Below are 18,672 nucleotides of genomic sequence, written 5' to 3'. Positions count from 1 at the left end.
AATGCACCCAGCTGAATCTATAATTATTCACTAATGCTAAAACATCATGTTATAGTAATGCAAATTCGGCTAAAACTGAACTCTACGGTGTGTGGCTTTTGATTTATGAATTGATTAATAACGACTACTGTGAATATGACTATTTGATGAGTATATTTTAGAATTTTTCAGGACTCTTATTTTTAACAATTGAAATTATTGTACATTTATGTATCTTGAAAATTTGTGATGAGAATGTATATTGTGGTCATTGCAAATTAAAACAATGTATTTTAATGTATTCATTTTCTAGAAAAGTTTTGTTTTGAAAGGTTAAATCAATTTGACCAACCAAAATAAAAAAAAAATTTAAAAAAAGAAGTAGTACCATAAGGATCCCATTAAGTATGACTCTCCTTATATATGTATACTCCCCAAAGAAGTACCATAAGGATCCCATTAAGAATTACTCTCCTTATATATGTATACTCCCCAAAGAAGTACCATAAGGATCACATTAAGAATTACTCTCCTTATATATGTATACTCCCCAAAGAAGTACCATAAGGATCCCATTAAGAATTACTCTCCTTATATATGTATACTCCCCAAAGAAGTACCATAAGGATCACATTAAGCATTACGCTCCTTATATATGTATACTCCCAAAGGAGTACCATAATGATCCTATTAAGTATTACTCTCCTTATATATGTATACTCCCCAAAGGAGTACCATGAGGATCCCATTAAGAATTACTCTCCTTATATATGTATACTCCCCAAAGAAGTACCATAAGGATCCCATTAAGAATTACTCTCCTTATATATGTATACTCCCCAAAGGAGTACCATAAGGATCCCATTAAGCATTACTCTCCTTATATACGTATACTCCCCAAAGGAGTACCATAAGGATCCCATTAAGCATTACTCTCCTTATATACGTATACTCCCCAAAGAAGTACCATAAGGATCCCATTAAGCATTACTCTCCTTATATACGTATACTCCCCAAAGGAGTACCATAAGGATCCCATTAAGCATTACTCTCCTTATATACGTATACTCCCCAAAGAAGTACCATAAGGATCCCATTAAGAATTACTCTCCTTATATATGTATACTCCCCAAAGGAGTACCATAAGGATCCCATTAAGCATTACGCTCCTTATATATGTATACTCCCAAAGGAGTACCATAATGATCCTATTAAGTATTACTCTCCTTATATATGTATACTCCACAGAAAAGTACCAAAAGGATCCCATTAAGCATTACTCTCCTTTTATATGTATACTCCCCAAAGAAGTACCATAAGGATTCCATTAAGAATGACTCTCCTTATATATGTATACTCCTCGAAGGAGTACCATGAGGATCCCATTAGGTATTACTCTCCTTATATATGTATACTCCCCAAAGAAGTACCATAAGGATTTCATTAAGCATTACTCTCCTTATATATGTATACTCCCCAAAGGAGTACCATAAGGATCCCATTAAGCATTACTCTCCTAAGGCATGTATACTCCCCAAAGAAGTACCATAAGGATTCCATTAAGTATTACTTTCCTTATATATGTCTACTCCCCAAAGGAGTACCATAAGGATTCCATTAAGTGTTACTCTCCTTATATATGTATACTCCCCAAAGAAGTACCACGAGGATTCAATAAATTATTATTTTACTTACATATGTATACACCCCAAAGGAGTACCATAAAGATCCCATTAAGTATTGCTCTCCTTATATATGTATACTCTCCAAAGAAGTACCATAAGGATCCCATTAAGTATTACTCTATATTATATATATATATATACTCCCCGAAGAAGTACCTAGTTTAAATTGGTAACGTTTAAAGACTCCTCTTCCTTATTCCTCTGGGACTCATACAGCTTTTCATTTCTATGAATTTCATTAACTTTAAAAGGGGTTTTATTCCTACTAATACATGACGGATTACAACTGTCATCACCCCCATTCTGACAGTCAGTTTGAGAAAATAAAAGCTCTCTCTGACAAGCCATTTCATATTTTGGCATCAGGGATATTCTCTTCCTTGAGGAAGACTACTCCCACAAAATCCTCCTGTTCCCCTGGGGCCCTTCTCCTCCCAGTGATCCTCTGGGCCAATACTAATCCCGTGAAATTCTCTTTTTCCCTGGGGCCCTTCTCCTCCAGGCTAATACTAATCCCGTGAAATTCTCCTGTTCCCCTGGTGCCTTTCTCCTCCAGGCTAATTCTAATCCCGTGAAATTCTCCTGTTCCCCTGGGACCCTTCTCCTCCAGGCTAATACTAATCCCGTGAAATCCTCCTGTTCGCCTGGGGCCCTTCTCCTCCCAGTCATCCTCTGGGCCAATACTAATCCTGTGAAATTCTCCTATTCCCCTTCTCCTCCAGGCTAATACTAATCCCGTGAAATCCTCCTGTTCGCCTGGGGCCCTTCTCCTCCCAGTGATCCTCTGGGCCAATACTAATCCTGTGAAATTCTCCTATTCCCCTTCTCCTCAAGGCTAATACTAATCCCGTGAAATTCTCCTGTTCCCCTGGGGCCCTTCTCCTTCCAGTGATCCTCCAGGCTAATACTAATCCTGTGAAATCCTCCTGTTCCCCTGGTGCCCTTCTCCTCCAGGCTAATTCTAATCCCGTGAAATTCTCCTGTTCCCCTGGGACCCTTCTCCTCCAGGCTAATACTAATCCCGTGAAATCCTCCTGTTCGCCTGGGGCCCTTCTCCTCCCAGTGATCCTCTGGGCCAATACTAATCCTGTGAAATTCTCCTATTCCCCTTCTCCTCAAGGCTAATACTAATCCCGTGAAATTCTCCTGTTCCCCTGGGGCCCTTCTCCTTCCAGTGATCCTCCAGGCTAATACTAATCCTGTGAAATCCTCCTGTTCCCCTGGGGCCCTTCTCCTCTCAGTGATCCTCTGGGCTAATAATAATCCTGTGAAATCCTCCTGTTTCCCTGGGGCCCGTCTCCTCCCAGTGATCCTCTGGGATAATACCGCCCCCAGGGTCAGGAAGCAGCTGCCTTTCCCTTGCCTCCTGGGAGGATATTTTAGGTAGGGTTTTGTGAGGACTCTCCAGTATTCATCACATAGGGAGGTAGGCTTTTAATTTGCTTTTGAACAAATCTGTGTGGACTGTTTCTCAGATGTCCTGGGGAAGAGAATTCCATGCAAGTGAAGTACGAAAAGAGAGGGGAAGCAAACGGTGGGTCAGGAGCCTCAAGGGTAATCAGGGATGCAGAACAGAGATTGGAAGAAGGCTTGTAGAGTTGGATAGATAAAGTGTTGTTTTACTGTGGATAGATTTGTGAACCAGGAGAAGAAATTTAAATCTGGTCCTGTTTTGCATCAGCAGCCATACAGCCTGGTGGCGGTATGAGGAAGTAGGTGTGAAGTAGTTCAAAGAGAGCCCTGGTAGCAAAGGTAATGATCTTGTCGAGTGGACAAAAAGCATAGTTAGGGAGACACAAGAGGATGTTAGCACAGTTGTCCACTTTAGAGAAGGCACTTTCCCCAACACCCTTACACACCACCTAATTTCCAACAATCTCTTTTTTAACCCCACTACCGTAGCAGGAACAGCACTTGTCCTCTGGTCTGCTGACACTTCCTGTGCTTCTTTCGATCCATTGTCACCCAGGATCAGTTAAGGTGCCGACACCCCTGCCTTGCACCTACTGCTCTCACATGTTCAACATCTTCCGGTTCACTGCAATCTTCCTAACCTACAATAGGTTGCCTGCTGTTCTACTCTGTCACTACTTCTGATGGCAGTGGGGGGTGGTTGAGGGGCAGGGGGGTGTAAGGGTAAATACATAACGGCTGATGCCATAAACTCTGCTTAACAAATGTCTCACTTCTCAACTAATTCAGATTTCAGGAGCACATGGTGCCCAGCTGCATCTTCATAAATTGGGGTGCATGGAGTCAGCGGCACCCTCACATCAACACATTAACACCCGAATCCCATTTGAATTCCACAGTGAAACAGCACTCGCCCATGCTTCAAACCTCCTCACCACTCCCAGCAGTCTCTCGGATTTCTGATGCCTTCTGCACTGTTGCCAACGTCTTCCTTTTTGACTGTTGCACCACCTGGCTTGTATTGCTACCTACTTACTGAAATGCCCGTTTTTCTCCTCCTTGCGTTCCACATCATCTTTATCCCCTCTATCAGAGGAGTTCCTCAAGTGTCTATTCTTTGACCTCTACAAGTTACTCTTTACATCCAGCTTCTAAGCAAGCACTTCTCCTGCTGTGGGTTCCCTAACCTGCTCCTATTTCCCTCCTTTAACCAGAGCATTCTTCCCACAGCACTGATTAGCTGAATTCCCCAGTGTGTGACAATTTACCACCTACTACTTAATTTCTCCAAAAATCGGGACATCACCACCAGTGCCTTTCCGCAAATTCTCTTCTCTTTCCCTTAACCATGATAGGTTCACATTCCTCATGACCGGAACCCAGAGTGACCTTTCTGACTCCAATAGGAAAACAGGTGGATTCTGGCTGGGCGCAATGTTTTTATGCCCTGAATGAGGCAGGAGGATGAAACATTTTTAGGTACGAGTTCTGTCAGCAGGTGGAGCACCTTCATGAGAAGGTGCTGGGACAAGGAACTGCTATTTTATTTATTGTTTGTGTGTTAGGCGGTTTTAAACAGATTTAATTGGTTGGGGGGACATGGGATTGAAGTACATTAAAAACACAAATATAAATATAGTGGGGAAGGAACGGTCAAACCTACGATGCCTTGTGAATATTCAGACCGTGCAAGTGCAGGAAGAGGGCAGCGGAGTAGGTGCTGGGGTGTCCGTGCTCATGGGTGTCTATATGGAGGTAATGCAGACTCCCGTGCAAAAAACAGAGGAATCACTGTCCCTTGCAAAGAACCAGCAGAGGGATCAAAACCCTGTGCACAAAACAGAGGAATCACAATCCTATGCAAAAAGCACAAGTTATGTGATTAATCTGATGGTATCATCACTCCTTTACCGGCGGTGACCTCCTCCCATGTGGCCAGGGGATGGCTGTCAGTATCTGAGCCTGACCCTGGGGGTGGTTATATGAGGGAGGATCACATGGGGGACGATAGCCTCCAGGAGATGGTTATGGTGTCATCAGGTGAGATATGGTATTCCCTTTCCTTTCTGAAGATACATTTCCAATTCCCCATAGTCTATTGTAACACCTCCCCTCTTTGCCCCATGGAGAGTAGTAAAAATCCTATTACACCGCGAAGACCAACTCTCTAAATGTAAATGGTCTTGTAAAATTATAAAACACTTTTTCCAGCTCCACCTACTCTTCTTCCAAATGTAGTCTGCCTTTTATGCCCATTGCAAACATTCATACAGTGTATTCAGGAAGGCACTACTATTCCCACAACACTGGGGTGAGGAAGAGGAGCAGAGTAATGCAGAGCACAGGTATCCACGAGCAGAGGCAGCGCTCTAGTGGCAGCAAGTGCAAACCTGCGTCCTGTAAGGAAGGCACCACTATTCCCACAACACTGGGATGAGGAAGAGGAGCGGAGTAATGCAGAGCACAGGTATCCACAAGCACAGGCAGCGCTCTAGTGGCAGCAAGCGCACACCTGTGTCCTGTAAGGAAGGCACCACTATTCCCACAACACTGGGATGAGGAAGAGGAGCGGAGTAATGCAGAGCACAGAGATCCACGAGCAAAGGCAGTGCTCTAGTGGCAGTAAGTGCACACCTGTGTCCTGTAAGGAAGGCACCACTATTCCCACAACACTGGGATGAGGAAGAGGAGCGGAGTAATGCAGAGCACAGGTATCCACAAGCATAGGCAGCGCTCTAGTGGCAGCAAGTGCACACCTGTGTCCTGTAAGGAAGGCACCACGATTCCCACAACACTGGGATGAGGAAGAGGAGCGGAGTAATGCAGAGCATAGGTATCCACGAGCACAGGCAGCGCTCTAGTGGCAGCAAGTGCACACCTGTGTCCTGTAAGGAAGGCGCCACGATTCCCACAACACTGGGATGAGGAAGAGGAGTGGAGTAATGCAGAGCACAGGTATCCACAAGCACAGGCAGCGCTCTAGTGGCAGCAAGCACACACCTGAGTCCTGTAAGGAAGGTATGGAATCAAAGTAAAACAGACACAAGTGATCACAGTTCAAGGGTGTTTATTGCACTGTAAAAAATGTGAGAGATAAATGCTTGATCTAAATCTAAGATGGGGCAAGCTACAACCATCAAACAATAATAATAATAATACAGTCCTAGTGGAGTCTAATCAGATAAAAAAGGGCCTATACTAAAAAATAAAACTATTGCCAATCCTAACTGCTATGCTACAAGCTAGTGTGGGATAATGTTCACAAGAAAAGAAAGGGTGTTCACAAAATGATACGTCAGGATGCTGAGGTCCGGGTCTCCCTTCCCCACTTTTTTAGCACAGGACAAGGCGGGACTCTTGAGCACAGCACACTTTAGGGTTTCTCCAGCACAAGCTTACAGTTCCTTTCCACAATATCAGGGCCCCCTGTACCCAAGCCTAGCTCAAGCAAAGTCTGTTGCTTCAGAGGACCTGATAGCTATAGACACAAAACAAAAGTTCCTTCTATTAATCTTCACGTCGGCCGATTATCCTTCACCCTTGGATCCCCATCAGCCGGGCTCTGATCCTTTTCTCAAAGTTAGCCTCCCTCGATCTGGCTCAAACCACCAACTCACTGTGGACATCCCTCAGTCGGGTTCATGCTTGTCATCACAATGTTCACGGGTATCTTACTATTTACCCCACTTCGCAGGCATCCCACAGTCAGGTTCACGTTTGCCAATTATAACAGTTCACTTCGTTTTCCCAACATGTCAAAGACTTTCGACTGTACGAGGGGCTTGGCTTGACCCTTGTATGACAACTTTGACACTTCACGCTCACCTCTGCTAAGCCTCTTGGTCTCTGTAGTTTCACTAACCAAAAGGTTCTTAGTTCAATACTTGCTCTTTCTTTCAGGTGAGGGGTGCCAGCTTGAGTCTTTGGAATGAGCCCCCATGTGACACTGGACCACTCTATTGCTGGTACCGATTTCACTCACAAAATACCTCTATTATCCTCACATACAATGTTGCCACTGCAACCTTGAGCCGAACAGTCTGGTCTACTATCCGCTTCTTCTGACTCACTGGCTGTGCTGAACTCATTGGCATTTCCTTTGCCTCTGGCGTCAAGGATGGTACCACGATGGCAACCACTTCTCCCCACCCTGGCAATCAGTGTGGGAGGGTTCCACGTACCACTGACATGTGACCCCACTCACCAGCTGCAATTCCCAGTGTTATGTTTCCTTTCACTGAGGTTTTGCAGGCCTGGGTTGAAAAGAGCAAGGGTAATTTCCTCCTTTCTCCATTTCAACTGCTGTCCCGGAATGGGTGCTTCATCGTGCGTTCAGACTTGCTCAAGTGTGCTCTCGTGAGCCACCTTTTATCCCAGTGGGGAAGGGAAAGGGCAGTCAGGTGTGTGAATTTATCGGCAATTGCCTGACCATTGTGTTGGGACATGCCAGGTAAACGGCTCTGGTGTTAGTCCGTTGTTTTTCACAGTGTGAGAAAGTGTTTGTGTTGGAAAGGGGGCAGGGGTAGAGCTTCTACGTATCCTACAGGGGGGTGGGAAAAAGGTGTCATAAGGAAGGGGATACCACATTTCACCCTTCTGTGTTCAACCTCCACGCCCAAAGACCACCCATCCATGTGATCCCGCCGCACTGGTCCACCCCCAGGAACTGGATCCAATAGTGATGGCTGTATCCTGGCCACCTGGAAGACAGATGCTCAGGGACTAACAGATGAGACCCCTTCAGCTTTCTCTCACAGTTTGGGATATTTGAATCACTCAAGCAAGAAACGCAAGCAGGCTGCTGGCAGGAGAGAGTTGCTCGTCTCTGTGCAAAGTGAGGCGTGGAAGGAAGTTGGTGAAGCCAACAGGTCAGGAAGCTGAAGGGAGAAGGCTGCTGGAAGGGATGACACAACTTGAACACCAAAAAGCCAGTAGAGTGCTCCTGGGCATAGCGCTTTGCTCACCGGAATCCCATGCAAAGCAGACAAGCACAGCAGAAGCTTCCGTAAGCATGAAAACAGCAGAGAAACGATTGCAAACAGAAAGCAGCAGGAGACCATCAACAGCAAACCATAGAAGAAACGAGATGCCATCAAGAACCGGTGCATCCATAAAGGGGCAGATAAAACCAGAGTGGATTGGTGGCCGCACCAAACTTAAATTACTGATAGCGATGTCAAGAAAGAGAAAAAAGGAATGGTTTAAAAAACCAGAGAAAGACTGTAAGAGCAGTTTTCTAAGAGGAGAGACTTTCAAGTTTGTCAATACATGCAAGCATATAAGAGACTAAGACCATATATAAGAAACCAATTATATTTGCCAAGGAGGCTAAAAAGTGGGCAGGAGTTCACATATGAAAAGAGTGTACCAGGTTTCCGAATCACACATAAAAAGGAAGACAGCCAGTTTGAAGAGAACTTTTGTTGTTGACCCAAGGGAACGCCAACTGTTCTTCACACCCAGGAAAGACGGTCTGACCAATCAGAATTCACCTTTCCCGGGCGAGTTTTTTCTAAAATACATATTTTCAATGGCTGCTGTCATCCGAAAGGGAGCTAGTCCATCTTCCATTTTAAGGGCGGATGACAAAAAAAAAGCTATCCATACACAGGTTTAACGGCCCAAAGCTCGGGCCTACAAAGCTCAGGCTGGTGGGCCGTTAAACGCCACGTCCGCCCCGGCAGTGTGAAAACTATATTTGTAACCCAAAAAAAGGGATGAAGAATCCAGGGGAAGAGAAGAACCTCTGGAGCAAGGATGCCCAGACTTGATAGAATTCTTTTTTTGTGGGACTTCTACAGGTTTCTTTTCTTCTGAACAATTAAAAAACACTGAAGGCCAAAATACACTATCCTTTTCACTTTAGAATTAATTTGTTTAGAGTTCGAGGGTCAGAATAGTACTTTGGACAAAGGATGGTTTTGTTTTGGACTTCGGACACAGGCAGATCCCTAGTTTTGAGTTTAGGTAGGGATACTTTGCTAGTGCAGGGACAGCGAGGCCTTTTCCCAACCTAGTTGGTGTTATAATAAAAGTCTTCAGCCAGTCTAACTTATGTCCCAGTATCATTCCGGACACCAGAGTTAGCGCAATCCTATGGAAAAGAAAGTTCATCCATCGCCTTTGAAAAGTGGCAGGTCATGCTAGCAAATGTTTATACAAAAACAGAAAATGTAGAGTGCAGGTTTACTTGACTGGATTGATTACACAATTTTGTATAAATCCATTGTTTTGTAAACACATATTAATTTCCTCCATTTTTTCTTTAATGCTGATGAAGGTTAAGGTATGGAAGGGCACACCCTGCAAATTTGAACACAAGCACCAACTCCTCTTTACCCCACCTCCTCCGTCACTACCACCTCCCACCATGTTCACCTTTCCCACCGATCCACTAAAACGATTACCATCTCCTTCACGTGACCCCACCTCCTCAGTCACGATCAGCTCCCTACATGATCACCTCTTTCCCACACCCTTACGCCACCTCCTCTGTCACTACCCACTCCCTCCATGGTAATGAAAAGAACATTTAAGACAACATTCCCATCACGGCCTCTCAAGTAATCAAGACTCTGGGCATGTATCTCGAACCTAGCCTTACCATGGATAGGCAGGTCAATGCCATTTCATCCTCCACAGCCTATCACTCTAAACTGATCAATGTAATTAGGCCCTTCCTCTCCCAACAGAACTGCATCACCATCGCAAGGGCCATCATTGGTTCAAGGCCGGACTATTGCAATGCCCTCTTTGTTGGGACATCCCAGAAGAATCTGGTTAAACTGCAAATAGCTCAGAACAACGCCTTAGGGGCCGCAACAGGCATCTCACGGAGGGACTACATTTCTAGGGTCAGGAGGAAGGTACACTGGCTACCTGTCAAGGAAAGGATTGTCTTCAAAGCACTGGCCCTCACACATAAATGTCTTCATGGCCTGACGCCCCCCTACTTAGCACACAGGATCACCAAACAGACCTCCTCCAGACCATCTAGGTTTGCCTATGCCAATCGTATCACTGCACCTTCCACACGTAGAGAACGTGCTGGGGGTTCCAGTTTCCCCAACCATGGCTGCAACATTTTGGAACACCCTCACAGCCCCGATCAGGATGATTGATTGTCATGCAGCTTTCCGGAAGGCCATCATAACCAGGCTATTTGTGTGAATGGCGCATCCCATCATGCTATGCATTCTTGTATCTGTGTTCTTCCTGTCACTCATTTACTGTTTGTTCTGTAAAGTAACTTATTAGCCTGTAACCAAGCAAACTGTATTAAGCATTTCTCCATGGGCCGCACTCCTGTAAACCTCAAGCAAGCTCTCTTAAATGTCCTTATAGCGCCTCAATGCCTGTGGGCTGTAGCGTGCTCTCCAAACCCAAAAATAAAATAAATACATTCCAGCATAAATCTGGAATAGAGGTGGTCTTACTAATCAAAACAAATGAATCGCCTGTTTCAGGATGCAGTTTACACAAAAAAGTCAGGGAAAAAGATTTAACACAAATGGAGTTACTAACAATTTATTTTTAATGTGAACACAGTGGCATATTGGCTGAAGCTCAATATTCATTTCATCAGCATTTCACTCAGTGTATGAATCCTGGTGGGAGACTTTTACATTAGACATGTCAGTTTATCCAAGACCAGCTTTATTTTATAAACATTTTTGTCCACTATTCCTTCTTGGAATTTAGAGAACAGCTGTGATATCATTACACCCACAACTCTCATTTCAGTTTGAAAGGCACCATTTCATTTCCCAATGTTCATGCCTTGTACTGTCTCACAACACAGAGGATATGTCTATTCCATTTGCCCTTTCTACTCTATTCACAAAATGTCACTTTTCTAAAATACATGTCCACATAATTTGACACCTTCTCTGTGCCCTTCTCATCAAACCAATTTCTTTTAAGTTAGTGCTTTAATAGCGGGCATGCACCCTCCCTTGTGTAATCACACCCCCACATGTCGATCCCAGGCTAGGGAACCATCTACTAATCCTAAATGCTCCAACAGAGATAGGCAATAGTGTAATACAGTACAGGGGATCCTGAGGAGAAAAGAAAACTGTAGTGCTGTAGAACATGCTACAAAAAATGGAAACACTGCAACATTCATCAAGGATGGCACTCCAGGTGAGGCATGGATTTCTTGGAAACGGGCTTCTAGAGTAATATTGGAGATTCCAGTTTTATGGATGCCATTATCCATGTTTTCCCTTTGCAAACCAGTCTTTGCACATGTGCTGTGCCAAGCTTAGTCTAAATGCCATGTGAGAATATAGCCTTCTCCATTTTTATTCAGGAGGGCTCCCAATAATTTAAATGTGCAGTATTTTAATCCCTATGTGTTGATGTTGAGAGTAAAATTACCATATGGGGGTGTACAAATGTAATTCCCAGTAGAGGCATTTCTAATGGATTCCTTCCTGCCACAGTTTACTCATTTATGATATCCATATGCCAGTGCAGCTGTTCTCTAGAAACATTTCTGCCATCAGGGAGCTCGGCATGGCTCTGTGTCTGGTCCATCCAAAGCCTCTATGTGCTTTGCACCAGAAACAACATTGAGGCCAGTGTAAGTAGTAGAGCCATGCCCCATGCCCTCCGTTCCTTTTTCCTCATTCATGACTAAAGGTAAGCACACCAGAGACCAGATATCCAGTTCCATTCATAGTCATTAGTATGTATTGGTAAGCACATGAACAGTTTTATAAAAGTTAAAGAGACACACCCATTTATTTATTTTAGAATCAAGACTATGGGCCTCATTATAACTTTGGTGGTACGGTGTGAACGGTGCCGGTATGGAAGAATGAGTTTTACTCGCGGGTGCCTGACAGCCCGCCAGGTCTGACCTGGCGGGCTGTGCGGCACCCACGAGCGAAACCTGCGGATGCACCGGCACTGTTATTAACGGTGCTGGTGCATCCATGCTCCCCATCTCCGGGAGTGCGGTAACACCGCCAACCCGCAAATGGGCAATTACCGGCCCATTCAACTCATTATGGGCCGGTAATTGTCCATTTGCGGGTGGCGGTGCCGGAGGCGAGGTTGGCAGTAGCCAACCTCGCCATACATGCACGGCTACCTCCAACCTCGTAATGAGGCCCTATTCTACTACACAGCTGTTACCAAGCGTTAGCATGAAAGAGAAAAGTTGAAGAGGGGCCATTAAGAATCACTGCAAAAAGGGAGTATACAAATTTGACTTATTTTTGATTCAGTGCTGGTAAATAAGACATACCTTATGACTAAAGCAGTTCCCACATTCAACGCAGTTATGCATTTTCTTTTAACTGCATGTGTTCTCTGGTGACTAATGAGATGTCCCTTCCAAGCAAACCCTTTCCCACGTTCAATGCATTCTTAAGGTTTCTCACCTGTATGTATTCTCTGGTGCTTACTAAGAACTCCCTTTGAAGCAAACCCTTTCCCACATTCAGTACACTCATAAGGTTTCTCACCTGTATGTGTTCTCTGGTGGATAGTAAGTTGTTCTTTCCGAGCAAACCCATGTCCACATTCAGTGCACTCATAAGGTTTCACCCCTGTATGTGTTCTCTGGTGGTTAATAAGATGTCCCTTCTCAGCAAACTCTTTCTTACATTCAGTGCACTCATAAGGTTTCTCACCTGTATGTGTTCTCTGGTGCCTAATAAGTTGTCCTTTCTGAGCAAACCCTTTCCCACATTCAGTGCACTCATAAGGTTTCTCACCTGTATGTGTTCTCTGATGCGCACTAAGAACTCCCTTTCTAACAAACCAATTCCCACATTCAGTGCACTCATAAGGTTTCTCACCTGTATGTGTTCTCTGGTGGATAGTAAGATCTCCTTTCTGAGCAAACCCATTTCCACATTCAATGCACTCATAAGGCTTCTCACCTGTATGCGTTCTCTGGTGGATAGTAAGTACTGGCTTTGTAGCAAACCCTTTCCCAAATTCAGTGCACTCATAAGGCTTCTCACCTGTATGCGTTCTCTGGTGGATAGTAAGTTGTCCTTTCCGAGCAAACCCATGTCCACATTCAGGGCACTCATAAGGCTTCTCACCTGTATGCATTCTCTGGTGGATAGTAAGTTGTCCTTTCCAAGCAAACCCATGTCCACATTCAATGCACTCATAAGGTTTGCAACCTGTATGTGTTCTCTGGTGGATAGTAAGCTCCCCCTTTGTAGCAAACCCTTTCTGACATTCAGTGCACTCATAAGGTTTCTCACCTGCATGTGTTCTCTGGTGGATAGCAAGCTCCCCCTTTGTAGCAAACCCTTTCTGACATTGTATGCACTCATAAGGCTTCTCACCTGTATGTGTTCTCTGGTGGATAGCAAGCTCCCGCTTTGTAGCAAACCCTTTCTGACATTGAATGCACTCATAAGGTTTCTCACCTTTATTCATTTGCTGGTGGCTGATAACTGTATCATGCAAATGGACGTCATTATCAAATTCAGGGCACTGATAAGGTTTTTCACCTATGTCCTCATGTGGGCAGTAAGTATGTTCTTGAGATGGCAATTGTTCACACATTTTGTGCATGTGTAACGTGTCTTGCCAGTTTATTTTGTCAGGTTCTCTTAAGCGGAGCTATTCAATTAACCGTTTCCAAATTCAGAGCACAAATGAAAAATGCTTTTCTTACTGCACATTGTCATTTTCATGCTAGATATTCCTCTCCCCCAGGATTTACAGAATGAACACGCTTGGTTACTGGATGTTACCACAAAGGGGTTGCATGGATGGAAGCCATCATGTATCAACAGGCTTCGCAATCCCAGTTCATATTTACTCTGAAAAGGCAACTTGACCCCACATTTGTGCACTTCTAAGATGCTTGGAAATTGCATATTCCAACAATGAGGCTTTTCACCACAATAGTCCAGAGAATCGAACAATCACTGTTGTTGCATTTCTGGGGCAGTCACCTATTAACATAAAAGGAGAAGCACATTATTAGTTTTAATACGTTCACAATCGCAGGCAGCACATGTAACAAGACTCTACTCAGTAGTAGTGATGTGAACTCCTCCCGTAGTAACTTATATGACTTTGAAGTGCCATCTTTTGGGGAAAGGCACCCTAATAGGTGGCAGAGAAGTGGTGCTCCAATGGGAACACTAAGTGGAACAGAGGTAACATGCAGCAGGAATAATACAATTCATTTTTATTTAGAAATGTTTGCATCCAAAACACTAGGGAAAAACACAGGCTTGGTGAACAAACATTTTAAATGCATATTTTATATATTTATTCAGAAATTACTAAATTAGCACATGGAAGCTCCCAATTTCCATACACAAACGATAAAAGGCAGGCGTTTGCCACCGATCGGGCGCTTGTTTGACTTGACCAGTCCATTATGTAATCACTGATGACTTGTGTATTGGCCCAAACATGAATAATATAACCCAACAGCACAATCGAGGAAACAAGGACAGAATTGTGATTTAAAAGGGAAAGCACCAATCTCTTCCCATGGTGAGAATGGCACAGGCCATGCTGCCACTACATTCAAAACATTATGCCTCATTACACGGAAGGCGGTAAGGAACGGGCCTGCGAAGGGACTTTGGGGGCAATTACGGTACCGCAATTTGTGGTACCATAATTGCCGCCTTCCCCATTCCCATTGAGCCCTATGGGGGCTCAAATGGAAATGGGGAAGGGCCTTGGTGAATGGGGAATTACCGCCCTGCCATCCTTGGAATGGGGCGGTAATTCCCCATTTCACAAAGGCGGAATCGGTAAAATACCGGCGGCAACCATGGCACTATTAGCGCCATGGTTACCGCCGTCCGTGTAATGAGGCCCATTGACTTTAAACCTAGATAAGCTTATTTTTTCTGTCAATCCTGGAGATGAGAGATGGATTTGGAGTTTGTGTCAGAGACCAAAAGAATAACATGTATGAAAGACTCTGTGAACTCCACAATATCACCCCATTTGCATTCATAATTTTTTATATAAATGCCCCCTTGCCAAGAACTACATTTAATTGGCTACAGGGATCCCACTTCCGTTTCCCTGTTCAAAATACCACAGTATTGTTTTCAGGAGGTGGTACACACTCTGGTTTACTGTTAAGGAGTGGGTGTAATTGGGTCTGTTACTTACCAGGCTCCACTAACCCAAACCAGACCAATTTTTGTGGATTCTGATCCTTGCACTTTAGGTTCAATCTCAGCATGCCCCTGTACCCTCTGTGCTGTGACCAAAAACTGCTTTCATCACATCCCTAGTAACTAATGGGGATGTTGCCCATCACCATTGATATCCACAAATTGATGCCACCATTTAGTGATTACACACATTATTCCAGTTGATCTACTGTGGAAATTCTACTCAACCTACTCCAGGGGAATCCGCTCAACATAATCCCACAGATCCATGACCTAAAAGGGCTAGAATTCCAAAGCCAGCATCTCTTGCAACCCATATGTCAGTGACCCTGGAATAAGATGTATGTACGTGTGAATAGTATGCATAACCCCAACTGTCCACCTGTTGGTCTGCCAGACCTACATTGATTGTGGGTCTAGTGTAGGTATTGTGTGTCTAGTGTAGGTATTGTGTGTCTAGTGTAGGTAGCTATCACAACAGTATATGCGAGAACCTTTGAGCGTTCCAGTATGGGGGGGACAAACACCAGTTTGAGGGGACACGATGAAATCATTTTTTGGGAGTGCTCTATGCTCGGAGTGTATAATCCTTAGACGACAAGCTCCCCCTCATCAGTTCTCAGGTGTGTCATCTGTGCAGCCACCACCGTAGGCTGTGCGAGCTTACCCACCCTCCAGAAGCAACACCTCTGTTTATTTATCATCTGCCTCTACCACAAAGTTGACTAGTCTAGTCAAAAAGTTGCCCTACTTCATACCTGGATCGCAACAACCCTTGACGACATCGCCAAAGAAAAGTCCTTCACCCCATCATGCAAGAAAACTACAGCAAAATGGTTCACCCCACTACTCAAAGCCATTAAAGGAAAAACCGAAAACTAGAATCTGAATGGAGGAACAACAACACCGCAAACACATTGAAATACCTACAACAGATCCGTGCATATAAAAAGGAAATACAAAAAGTGAAGAGGAAACATTACGACAACCGAATCTTCAGAGCACTAAACGCTCAAAAAGAACTATTTAAAATCATAAACGAAATAAAAAACCCACCGGCCTGCAACAACACGCCAATCCCATCGACAAAACTTTGCGAGGACCTCGGAGACCACTTCAAAAACAAAATAAAATCCATCCAACACACCATACAAAACAGACCAAGCGTTCACAGCTCAAACCCCACCAACACAGACGAGGAACACGCAAACAAGCTACGAAACTTCCCAGAAATATCAGTTGAGGCTTTCGTCAAACTGGTAAACCAAAGCAACAAATTGTGCTCTCCTGAAGACCCTTGCCCCCCGGACATATACAAAACAATTCTCAAACAAGGAACCCCCATGGAATACCACAGGAACCTCCTCAACCTCTCAATCTCAACAGGTAAAGTACCGCAGGCCTTCAAATCGGCTTACATCAAGCCACTACTCAAAGACACAACAGGAAACGTAGAGGACTTATCTAACTACAGACCCATCTCCAACATACCCTACATAGCCAAACTGCTAGAAACATATGTCTACCAAATAACCCAAGAATTCATAGAAGAGCATTGCCTACTAGACCAGGCACAAGTTGGCTTCAGACCTATGAGAGGAACAGAATCGGCTCTCCTCTCAATATGGGACGACCTAAAAACAAACACAGACAACAGCACCGCCCTGATTCTCCTTGATCTGTCTGCAGCCTTCGACACTGTCAACCACGCCCTCCTCATAAAGAGATTAGAAGGACTAGGGATAACAGACACTGCCCTTCTATGGATCAAATCCTTCCTAACAAACAGAAAAGAAACAATATGGATGAAACCTTGTAAATCCAAACCCAGAGTCTCCACGTGCGGAGTACCACAAGGATCATCCTTCTCCCCGCTTCTATTCAACATCTACATGTACCCATTAATCCAACTCATCAAAAAACACGGCCTCACATGCTACAACTATGCCGACGATAATCAAATAATCTTCAACATACAAGACACCCGAGAAGAAAACACCACACTAGAGAATTGCCTTCATGACATATTCAACTGGATGAACCTCAACCATCTCAAAATCATCTCAGGCAAAACAGAGATAATGATTGTTTCAAAAAAGGAGACATCAACTACATCCCCTGGCCAAGAGAGCTCGGCACCACACCAGAACCATCATCAACTGTAAAAAACCTAGGGGTCCTGATGGATAACAACCTCACTCTGGAGCCACAAGTAAACTCGGTAATCAAGAAATGTTTTTTCCTCCTACGAGCAGCAAAAAGGATCCTACCGTTCCTGTCATTCGCCAACAAAACACTTACCATCATCGCTCTGATCATGTCCAGAGTGGACTATGCCAATAGCCTATACCTGGGCATGCCCGAACGACTTCTAAAAAAAACTGCAACGCATACAAAATGCTGCAGCCAGACTCCTCCTCAAGCTACCCGGAAGAGAACACATCACACCCGCGCTAAAAATACTACACTGGCTACCACTGAAACAGCGAATAAAGTTCAAGGCCATGTGCATCACGCACAGAGCAAGGCGCATAATTCCTAAGTGACAAACTACGCCTACACCAACCGACAAGAACACTAAGATCAAGCACCGACATACGCCTGGTACCAAAACCCTACAACAGAAAAAAACTTGGAGGATCGTCTTTCTCTCACCAGGCACCCAAAACCTGCAATGACCTACCTAAGAATATACGGAATACAACAAACCACCTAGCATTCAGGAAACTCCTCAAATCATGGTTCTTCAAAGCGTAACCACAACGGAGATGCACTAGAATGCCCAGACATTAAAACAATGACGAAAATAACTCCAACCTCGACCACTTTCAAATTGGACAAACACTCAAACCAAAGAACCAACCACTCGAAAGAGCATAAGACATCATGGAAAATAGCCACAGAGGAAGGCTGCAGAGACTGACCACATACCTAGACCCACACGAAAGCCCAATTGACTCTCCCACTCGTACGTACCGGACGAACATATCCATACCGGCAGACGCATCTAGATAGACGTTGGCTTGCGTCGCATCTGGATAGTTTGTTGGTCGTGTAGAGTATGAACAACCCCTCTGTCCCCAAGAAACACTCTGACACTCTGACAACACCAGAAATACTGTCAGCGTGATTATTAAGGCCACAGGTGGAAGTCCCCAAGCCAGGACGCGGGACAGCCGGAAGAACCCCTTGAGCGCTGTAAGGCAAGGTACAATGGTTATGTAAGTAGGAAAGCAGGACACAATCTTCCCAAATGCAAATACCAAAACACTGGAATACCTGTAAGGACTTGTGTCTTTCCCAAGGCTGAAAGAGGCGTGAACCTCCAGACTGTGGCTGGACAAGGCTGTAAGGTAGAGCAGGTAACCACCTATTGTAGGACCGAGGTCCTAATGAAACACGTGATCCGTAGAGAACTCCAGGCAGTCCGAGGTCAGAAAACAGATCATTCAATGTTCCAGAGCCAA

At 44.5% G+C, this 18,672-nt stretch overlaps 1 protein-coding gene and 1 pseudogene across 1 annotated transcript in view; both read right to left on the bottom strand.

Moving 5' to 3' along the window:
* The window catches only part of LOC138498512 (zinc finger protein 615-like), a 1,154,252-nt gene that overhangs the window by 1,080,186 nt on the left and 55,394 nt on the right, over positions 1–18,672 (bottom strand). The gene's annotated exons all lie outside the window — the stretch shown is intronic.
* The window catches only part of LOC138498405 (zinc finger protein 850-like), a 203,198-nt pseudogene continuing 195,114 nt past the window's right edge, over positions 10,589–18,672 (bottom strand).

This window comes from Ambystoma mexicanum, chromosome 5q, assembly GCF_040938575.1.
Source record: "Ambystoma mexicanum isolate Mex_15411 chromosome 5q, UKY_AmexF1_1, whole genome shotgun sequence".
Classification (NCBI taxonomy): domain Eukaryota; kingdom Metazoa; phylum Chordata; class Amphibia; order Caudata; family Ambystomatidae; genus Ambystoma; species Ambystoma mexicanum.
The sequence above is the reverse complement of the archived record's forward strand: the minus strand, read 5'-3'. Positions and strand labels throughout refer to the sequence as shown.